The sequence below is a fragment of the Saccopteryx leptura genome, chromosome 7 (assembly GCF_036850995.1).
Source record: "Saccopteryx leptura isolate mSacLep1 chromosome 7, mSacLep1_pri_phased_curated, whole genome shotgun sequence".
NCBI classification, from domain to species: Eukaryota; Metazoa; Chordata; class Mammalia; order Chiroptera; family Emballonuridae; genus Saccopteryx; species Saccopteryx leptura.
In genome coordinates this window covers 116009416-116020352 of record NC_089509.1, presented here as the reverse complement: position 1 = coordinate 116020352, position 10937 = coordinate 116009416, and positions in this window count along the sequence as shown.

Sequence of the window (10937 nt, the reverse complement as noted above, 5' to 3'; positions counted from 1 at the left end):
TTTTATGCATCGTAGGCATGTATATATAATACATGCATATTTTGTGTTTCTCTCTTAGAATCAAGGAGTATGATTCATCAGGACTTGGTCAAACTAATAATGAATCTCCTATTTGATTGTACTAATCAGCATCTTTCTAGACTAAATTGTGAAGCCCAGGTCACAGTGATACAGACATTCTATAGACCTGTTTATGTCAGGTCGCAGTCTCTTATAAACAGGCAAATGAGACATAATAGTTAGCTGAGTGATGATGCCATGATTAACTTTATTGTCTCTAATTACAGCTTTGTGTATCCAGATAGCAAGTGATGTAACAATCCGATGTTTTATTCAACTGACTAAATGCGGTAGGCCCCTGGGACAGCCACGGTGAGTGGTCTAATGCAGTGGTCCCCAACCTTTTTTGGGCCACAGACCGGTTTAATGTCAGAAAATATTTTCACAGGCCGGCCTTTAGGGTGGGATGGTATCACATGACCGAGACAAGCGTCAAAAGTGAGTCTTAGACGGATGTAACAGAGGGAATCTGGTCATTTTTTAAAAATAAAACATCATTCAGACTTAAATATAAATAAAACGGAAATAATGTAAGTTATTTATTCTTTCTCTGTGAACTGGTACCAAATAGCCCATGGACCGGTACCAGTCCACGGGCCCAGGGTTTGGGGACCACTGGTCTAATGGGACCATCATTTTGAGGTTGTTATCTTGGCCAGGTCTTTGCGTCAGGTCCCGCGTTCCAGTGAGGCACTAGGAAGGGTGAAGCGCTCCAGACACGCTGGCCAGTCCTGAGACACGCGCTCGCCAAGGCCATGCCAGCAGGCCGCCGGAAGCACGTTCGCAGGCAGATAGAATCTGGGGAACGGCAGAGTTCGTTTAGCCCACCGGCTCTCGCCACCCAGGGGACGTCACCAAGGTTGGGTGACCCAAACACTCTCAAGATGAAAAGAATATGAGATGCCAGCAGACTACAAATTGAATCCCAGATCCTTTGCTTCGAGATACATATAGTTGCAGTCATTTTTTTTTTCAACGTTGACTTCTTCAGAACGAAGATGTCCACAGACTCCACAGGGTAAGACGACCCCCAACAGCTACAACAACAAGGACATTTGTGTTTGTTATTCGGTATTCAGGACGGAGGAGGGAGCCTACCCAAGACACGTGTAATCTGGGGGCTTAGGGACGACTTGTTATATAATATTTCCGGGCTTGCTTTTAGAGTTGAGACCAGTAAAGGAAAAAGCACAAAGGGACACATTTGTAATACACAACTGGCACCAAACTGAGGGACGTGAGCTAATTGTGACTGAAATGTATCAGATGGACAACCCAGACAGGCTAAGTACCAGGTGTGCCCCAGTTTTCAGAGGTGGCTATTCAGGCTCACAAGGGCAGCATCTGTAAGAATTGTTATAGAAATGAGTCACAGGGTTGTTACATGTCTTGTACCAACCAGCATAAAATAATATTTACAGAAATTACAGGCTTTGAGCAATTGGCTTCCTGTGTGTGTGTGTGTGGGGGGGGGTCACAGCAGAGCTGAGGGTGCAGGCTTCGCCCCGATAAGGCCACCTCCAGGAAGCCTTCCTAAGGAAATTAGCACACACTCGACCTGTACTTTCAAGTGCATTTAATTCTTTATCTTTCAGTTTGTTCAATTTTTAAATATTGAACATTTTACAAGAGAGTGTTGATAGGTTTCCTTGTATGACAGGATAGTGTGCTATCATTAAAAGTAATTACCACGATGTCTAATAACAGGGGAATATGTTTATGATATAATTAGTGTGCTAGTGTTCTGGGACTTTCATAACAAATTATCACAACTGGGTGGCTTAAAACCACAAAAAAATGTATTCCCCTCACCCCTGTGGAGTCTCAAACTCTGAAATCAGGGTGTCGGCCAAGGTGTCGGCAGGCCAGCTCCTGCCCGAGGCCCTGGGAAGGATCCCCTTCCGACTGCTGGTGGCTCCAGGTATTCGACGGCTCAGACTGCATGAGTCCCCCATGCCTGCCTTCACATCACTCTCTCCTCTGTGACTTTTTTTTGTATTTTTCTGAAGTTAGGAGCGAGCAGGCAGACAGATAGACTCCTGCATGCGCCTGACCAGGATCCACCTGGCATGCCCACCAGGGGGCGATGCTCTGCCCATCTGGGACGTTGCTCCATTGCAGTCGGAGCCATTCTAGCACCTGAGGCAGAGACCACGGAGTCTTCTCAGCGCCTGGGTCAATTTTGCTCCAATGGAGCCTTGGCTGTGGGAGGAGAAGAGAGAGACAGAGAGGAAGGAGAGGAAGAAGGGTGGAGAAGCAGATGGGCGCTTCTCCTGTGTGCCCTGGCCGGGAATCGAACTCAGGACTTCCACATGCTGGGTGATGCTCTACCACTGAGCCAACCGGCTGGGGCTCCTCTGTGACTTCTTGTAAGGACACCTGTCATTGGATTTAATACCAACCCTAACTGCAAGAAGATCCCAACTTGAGATCCTTAAGTGAATTATATCAGCAAAGGCCCTTTTTCAAAATATGATCATATTCATGGGTTCTAGAAAGACATGTCTTTTTTTGGGGGAAAGGCATAATTCAACCCACTACAGTTTGCTGGAAATGTCTCCCTATTGACTTTGTACAGCCCTACCTCAGCAAGGTAAGACTGTATTCATGTACACAGCACAGGTAACAGGTGCTAGGATGGAGCTGGGGGACTGGAATGAGGGTAGGAAGACTCCACCATGACCCCCGATGTGCAGAATTTCAAAGGGAATGAAGGAGAAACCGTGGCCCAGTGCCTGGACCTCTTAGCAAGGCCAGACTTGCAAAGGGATCCCAGGAGAGGCAGTCTCTGAGGAGGAGACGGTGAAGAGGTCCCCTTGGAGGGAACGGTCACCTTGCTGTGCAAGCCCACCCTTGGGGGAGAGGCGAAGGGATGCTGGGGCCCCACTCATAGCTCGGGGAACGGTCAAAGCGAAGGCGGGTGACACCGAGGGCTGGTGCCTGGTCCAGGGCTGAGAAGGGGAAAATGAACTGTGGACGGGTGTCCAGCTGCCCCCGGGACACTGGGAGCTGACCAAAGGCTTTGGAGGCAGGGCCGGGGGACGGCTGCCCTTGGGGGACCCACCTGCCCTCCGGGGTCTGTCGGGGCAGATGGGGCGTGGGTGCTTCCTGGGACCAGACATGAGTGACTAGGGGAGGAGAGCCAGTGTGTTCATTCCCTGGGGCGGCCCTCGTCTGCGAGCATCTCATATCCATAGACAAGGAAGAACCACAAACCAGGGGGCTTACAACAGCAGACGTGTACCCTCTCACGGTTCCAGAGGGGTCAGCAGGGCCGGCTCCCCCTGGAGGCTCCGAAGGAGACGCTGGCCGGGCCTCGCTCCCGGCTCCTGTTTGCTCTGCAATGCCTGGCTGCCTGTCCGATCTCTGCCCCCCATCCTCACGTGGACTCATTCCCTCTGCTCCTGGGTCCCTGAGACAGACCCACCCTAATCCACCACTACCTCATCGTAACGAGTCACATCTGCAAAGACCCTACATCCAAATAAGGTCCCGCCCCGGGATTCTGGGGAGACATGAATTTGGGGGGATACTATTCAACCCAGGGCAGCTGGCATGGGTCATCGTGAGCCAGTCAAGCGTGGCGGCGTGGAGGGGCGAGAAGCCCGAGAGAGGGAGGGTGGGGTGTCATGCAGGACGCCCCGGGGCTGGGCGAGGGGTCACAGGGACTACTGAAGGCCCATGCCGAGGGAACTCCGGGAGAGAGAGCAGTGGAGGAATGAGCCCCAGGACGCGGGGCTACCCAGCCCCCCAAAGAACGTGCCGGCCCTTCCCAGGCCTTGCAGACTGAGGGTGAGAACAGACCGTGACCCGTCCCCTTCTGCACGGCAGGCTCGGCCCAAATGTGCCTGAGACCAGAGACAAGATGGTGACACTCGGCTCTTAGAGTTTCGACTGTATCACAGGATGTATGCTAATACGTATCTATTTGTACATAATATGCATACATGCCCTACAACAGGGCCTTATTCTAATTAAAGACATGAGTCTGCTTTAGGACTAAAATTAACCAGGGAGCTTTTTACTAACTGACCGTGATCAGAAAAGAAGGTGGGGACAGCCGGCGTCTCACCCATGGTGGGATTTTTGGTGTGTTTTATTTATTTTAAAACTTAGTCCTTCTTTTTTTAAACCATGCAACGCATGTTCTCTAAATGTGGGTAAAGCTCAGTGTTCGAGCTGAGAACAGAATGCCCTGATATTGACGCATGGTGTGGAGCGGGAAGCAGGGACCGCACCGGCCCTCGGGGTCAGCTGGGGCCAGCCCGGGCCAGCCCATCGAGGGGACCTCAGGGAGGACTTGCTATGACAGAGCAGCAACAGCAATGTTGCTCCTGCCCCGAGAATGACACACGTTTCCCAGTGTCACTGTGACCTAGTTACGGGGACCCAGAGCCTGCGCCCCTCGCCACCAGTGCCCGGGGCCCCTCCCGCTCCCTAGTGCCCGGGGCCCCTCCTGCTCCCTAGTGCCCAGAGCCCCTCCTGCTCCCTAGTGCCCGGAACCCCTCCCGCTCCCTAGTGCCCAGAACCCCTCCCGCTCCCTAGTGCCCGGACCCCCTCCTGCTCCCTAGTGCCCGGAACCCCTCCCGCTCCCTAGTGCCCGGACCCCCTCCTGCTCCCTAGTGCCCGGGGCCCCTCCTGCTCCCTAGTGCCCAGAGCCCCTCCTGCTCCCTAGTGCCCGGAGCCCCTCCTGCTCCCTAGTGCCCGGGGCCCCTCCTGCTCCCTAGTGCCCGGGGCCCCTCCCGCTCCCTAGTGCCCGGACCCCCTCCTGCTCCCTAGTGCCCGGGGCCCCTCCCGCTCCCTAGTGCCCGGGGCCCCTCCTGCTCCCTAGTGCTCAGTGCCCCTCCTGCTCCCTAGTGCCCAGACCCCCTCCTGCTCCCTAGTGCCCAGACCCCCTCCTGCTCCTTAGTGCCCAGAGCCCCTCCTGCTCCCTAGTGCCCGGGGCCCCTCCTGCTCCCTAGTGCCCAGAGCCCCTCCTGCTCCCTAGTGCCCAGACCCCCTCCTGCTCCTTAGTGCCCAGAGCCCCTCCTGCTCCCTAGTGCCCGGGGCCCCTCCTGCTCCCTAGTGCCCAGAGCCCCTCCCGCTCCCTAGTGCCCGGACCCCCTCCTGCTCCCTAGTGCCCAGAACCCCTCCTGCTCCCTAGTGCCCAGACCCCCTCCCGCTCCCTAGTGCCCAGAGCCCCTCCTGCTCCCTAGTGCCCAGAACCCCTCCTGCTCCCTAGTGCCCAGACCCCCTCCTGCTCCTTAGTGCCCAGAGCCCCTCCTGCTCCCTAGTGCCCGGGGCCCCTCCTGCTCCCTAGTGCCCAGAGCCCCTCCCGCTCCCTAGTGCCCGGACCCCCTCCTGCTCCCTAGTGCCCAGAACCCCTCCTGCTCCCTAGTGCCCAGACCCCCTCCCGCTCCCTAGTGCCCAGAGCCCCTCCTGCTCCCTAGTGCCCAGAACCCCTCCTGCTCCCTAGTGCCCAGAGCCCCTCCTGCTCCCTAGTGCCCAGACCCCCTCCCGCTCCCTAGTGCCCAGAGCCCCTCCTGCTCCCTAGTGCCCAGAGCCCCTCCTGCTCCCTAGTGCCCAGAACCCCTCCTGCTCCCTAGTGCCCAGACCCCCTCCTGCTCCCTAGTGCCCAGACCCCCTCCTGCTCCCTAGTGCCCGGGGCCCCTCCTGCTCCCTAGTGCCCAGAGCCCCTCCTGCTCCCTAGTGCCCCGAGCCCCGCGCCCCGCGGCATCAGGCACCCGACCGCCAGCTCTCTTTCCCCCTCTCCCATGGCCCCCAGCTCAGAGGAATAAACAGGCTCAGATGTCTTCTCTGCTCATTCATTTTGATTTCTCAAGGTGGTTTTGTGTGCCCTTCAGGGATGCCAGTTTTCTGTCGAGTGGTCGCCAAGGGAGTGTCCGTTTGGATATGAAAAAAGAGCCGCCCTCGACGTCATGGGCAAAGGGTCACTGGGGAGGAGCCCCCGCCTCTCCTCTAAGGTCCTTAGCTGGGAACTCAGAACCTTCCGTCCAGGAGAGAAGAAAATGGAAGGGAAACTGCCCGAGTGTCTAACAGGTTTCTCAGGGTAAAACGATTCCCCGCCCCAATCTTCATGGGGTCCCCGTGGCTGATTCAGAGAACTAAGCTTGTGGGATCGCTGTAGCGCACACGTGTCAGGGCAGGTGGGACTGCGGTGGTGGTGGGGGCGGGGGGGGGGGCCGGGGCGGGGGGACAATGGTTTTATAAGAAGCACCATGGCGACATCTGACGGCCAGAATGACCCATCAAGCCAACAATTTGTCAGCTACCTTCTTCTTTGAGAGACCTTTAGACTCATTGGTTAACTTTCTAAAGATTTCATTATGATAAATAATATTTTCTCTTTCTTTTTTTTTGGGGGGGGGGAAGGAAGGGCAGAATTTTGGAGAACTGAGATATGAGCCCTATTCACAGAAAACAGAGGTCTCCACCCAGGACGATGGACCAAGATGGAAATCTCCAGCTTTGCCTTCCTGAGGTTGCTGAGGACTGGCCACAGCACAGCCCAGGGGAGGAGAAGACAGGTGTTGAGGAGAGAAAACAGAGCAATAAGAAAAGAGGCAATCCAGAAACTCAGAGCCGATCGATCTGAGCCTCGTTGTAAGAAGGCCCCAAGTGCAGAACGTTCTGTAGGATGCTCCTTACTTTGCCCCCGTCCCCCTGCCTCTGAGCCACTATCGCCCCTGCAGCCACAGAACACATCAGACCACCTGCTGTGAGATATGCATAAAACCAATCATGTGATCAAAATTAAATTGCTTGCAGGCCCTGGCCGGTTGGCTCAGTGGTAGAGCGTCAGCCCGGCGTGTGGAAGTCCCAGGTTTGATTCCCGGCCAGGGCACACAGGATAAGTGCCCATCTGCTTCTCCACCCTTCCCCCTTCTCCTTCCTCTCTATCTCTCTCTTCCCCTCCCGCAGCCAAGGCACCACTGGAGCAAAGTTGGCCCGGGCGCTGAGGATGGCTCCATGGCCTCTGCCTCAGGTGCTAGAATGGCTCTGGTTGCAATGGAGCCACGCCCCAGATGGGCAGAGCATCGCCCCCTGGTGGGCATGCCAGGTGGATCCCGGTTGGGCGCGTGCAGGAGTCTGTCTCTCTGCCTCCCCGCTTCTAACTTCAGAAAAATACAAAAACAAAACAAAAAAAAATTAAACCATTTGCTACAATCCAGAAAGGAAAATAACTCAACACCCTAGGAAGCTGCCCTAAACGTGCAAAGGACACAGGTGGATGTTTGAGCTGAGGCAGCCCCAGAGTTGAGACCTTGCCCACGTACCTGGGCAAGGGAGGAACGCCACACGTAGGTCACAAACCAGGCCACATCGAGACATTCCAGGAATGGGAAACAAGGAAGAACATTAAATATTTGAACTCTGGACAATTTTTAATCCAAGCTGTGAAGAAACAAGGAAGGTAAACCCGGTCCCTCGACAGAGGTGTGCGCTGGTTCCCGGGAGACGAGCCCAGTGAGGCAACATTGTTACTCTGCTGCCACTGCTGAGAAGTCCCACGTAAAAATCCACTCCAGACAGGGTGACTGTGGCCACACCTGCCTCTGGAGAGAGGCCAGAACTGTCCTGCTGCGAGCTTCAAAGTGGCACGGTGACATTTTTATGGAGAGATTTATGGATGTTTTGTCTCGTACGGGATTTTTATAGAGGCGGCTGTTGGAAGGACAGGAGTGCATTGTTCAAAGGACAGACACGAAACTTCTTTTTTAACAGAAAATTGCTCACCTGAATTCTGACCTGGAGGAATCGGATCACGTGTATCCTTGGAACCAACGTCCCTGAGCGCACAGAGCGTGTGGGTCCCCGGCCCTCCATTTGCATTTTTCACGAGGTCTCCCTTGTTGCCGGTTGCCGCGAGCCCATGTCCCCACTGAGGACAGCCGTGCTGGGAGCGGGCCTGGGCTGAGCGAGAGCGTGGATACCGTGCTCGGTGAGGGTACAGGCTCACACAATCACAACGGACACGTTCGCTGAACAAATCAGACCGTTCCTTCCCCAGATGCACGAGCCAGCCGAGCCCGGCCCCCCCAGACCCTCGCATTGATCACGAGTCTCTCCCTCCAGAAGAAGGGGGAATCAGTGTGCTGGCAAATTCCCCAAAATGTTCGGAAAGGCAGGTGAATTCAGAGATTGGCAAATTACAGAAACATCTAATTTACTACTTTGTATGTAATGACTCTCCTATTCTGACCACTAAAGGAATCGCACCTGCCCTCCACCACTGTTCCTGTATCAAGCCAGGGCGTTGGGAGTTGGCGGACAGGGGAGAGAGGGTAAGCACAGACTGGAAAGGTGTATCGAGTTTCACAGAATTGATACCAAAACCAGAGGAAGTCAGCATATCCGGACTTCCTAAATGAAAGAGTAGCAGCTATTCCCCGCAGCATGGCAACAGAATAGCAGCTATTCCCCACAGCATGGCAACAGAGTAGCAGCTATTCCCCAGCGTGGCAACAGAGCAAACCACGAGCCCGTGGGGTTGCTCCAGAGATGGAGAGGTTTTTCCATGTAGGCAACACAGCAATGTCATTCACCATGTTGTTTTTTTATCAAAGAAGAAAGACAAATTCCGAATTTGAATTGTACGTACAAGAAAGGACAAATTTCAAAAGATGTTGGATTAAATTCGATAGACATGTAGGTTGTAAACTCTTGACCAGGGGTCCCCAAACTACGGCCCGCGGGCCGCATGCGGCCCCCTGAGGCCATTTATCCGGCCCCCGTTGCACTTCTGGAAGGGGCACCTCTTTCATTGGTGGTCAGTGAGAGGAGCATAGTCCCCATTGAAATACTGGTCAGTTTGTTGATTTAAATTTACTTGTTCTTTATTTTAAATATTGTATTTGTTCCCGTTTTGTTTTTTTACTTTAAAATAAGATATGTGCAGTGTGCATAGGGATTTGTTCATAGTTTTTTTTATAGTCCGGCCCTCCAACAGTCTGAGGGACAGTGAACTGGCCCCCTGTGTAAAAAGTTTGGGGACCCCTGCTCTTGACAGTGGAAGAACAGACACAGCCTCAATAGAATTCAAACTATAAATAGCCACCGAACCAGAAGCCAGCACTGTGCTCAATGCTGAAACACACTATCTACGTGAGGCTATCTATGTGAGGAACAAGATGGGGACGTTTGTCACCATACTGTTTGTTACCCAGCCCTGTTGGAATATGTTCAAAGAACATGGGAGAAAAGAAAGACGTGACATCCGTGACATCCGACAAAGGAAGAGGAGGCACAATTACTATCATCTGCAGAAGTTACATTGTATGCATGGAATACCCTAGAATATTAACTGAAAACCTATTTAAAAGAGTCTGAGAATTCAGTAGGAAGACAGGCCAAAAACCTAACATATATTAGTCGGTTTTATATCATAAGATATAATGACAAAAAATCACATTTATAATAACAACAAAAAGAATAACACCGATAAATAAATTATAAACAAAACATGCCAAACACACACACATGCGTGCACGCACACACACACACACACACATACACTCTGAAACTCTATTAAGGGACATAAAAGAAGACTTCGGTGAATGGAAACATGTATCTTATTCTTACAAAGCAAAACTCAAAGTTTGAAAGATGTCTTTGTTTCTAAATTTATCTACAGATTTGATGTAATTAATTTGATTTTAAATATCAACAGACTTTTTGTTTGTAACTGGATAGACTCATCTTGAAGTTGAAATTAAAAAAAAAAGTACATGGGAGCATCCAGGAAAGTTCTGGAAACATATGGGGGAGGGGGGGGCGAGGTAGACATGGCCCTCGTCGGACATGTGAAAGCTGTGGTCAGCAGAGTGGTTTGCTACGACATGGAATAAACAGCCACAGCTGAGTCAAGGTGCCAATGCCTGAGAGTGACGCAATGTAGCACCTGTCCGGAAAATAATTCTCGAGGCCTCCTGACATCTTCATGGAGAGCCGTGGCTACTGACATGGGTGACGTGGGTTTCAGCCCCTCTGAGAAGGGACCGCATTCCAATCTGGGGTTCTCGAATCTTCTAGTCCCTCTCACTGCTCAGTCAACCCCCACTGCAGGCTGGATGCAGAACAGGCTGGATGCAGAAAAGCCTGGCTCCAAATTGGAGCAGCTGCAGATTTCTTAAGTAAGCGTCCTGGGGACACAGTCCTTGGGTACTTTTCTGGAGACACTTGCTATGTCAGAAAGCCAGCTTTGCCATCAATTCTGTGGACAAAGAAATCTGAAAGGGAAGAAGCAAGGACGGCTTATAGGTGGGGAAAGGGGGGAGACTGCCTCTTGTCCCTAATCACCAGATGGTTTGTGTGCTGTTGTGTTTTTAATTAAAATTAGTCACAAAAGGAAAGACATTCTTGGACACGGAGCTGCCTGGGATGGCTTGTCTTTGTAAGAACAAGGCATTTATGACCGTTGCATATTGATCTAAAGCAGGGGGTCCTCAAACTATGGCCTGCGGGCCGCATGAGGCCCCCTGAGGCCATTTATCCGGCCCCGCCGCACTTCCGGAAGGGGCACTTCTTTCATTGGTGGTCAGTGAGAGGAGCACATTGACCATCTCATTAGCCAAAAGCAGGCCCATAGTTCCCATTGAAATACTGGTCTGCCCTGGCCGGTTGGCTCAGTGGTAGAGCATCGGCCTGGCGTGCAGAAGTCCCGGGTTCGATTCCCGGCCAGGGCACACAGGAGAAGCGCTCATCTGCTTCTCCACCCCTCCCCCCCTCCTTCCTCTCTGTCGCTCTCTTCCCCTCCCACAGGAGAGGCTCCATTGGAGCAAAGATGGCCCGGGCGCTGGGGATGGCTCCTTGGCCTCTGCCCCAGGTGCTACAGTGGCTCTGGTCGCAACAGAGCGATGCGCCGGAGGGGCAGAGCA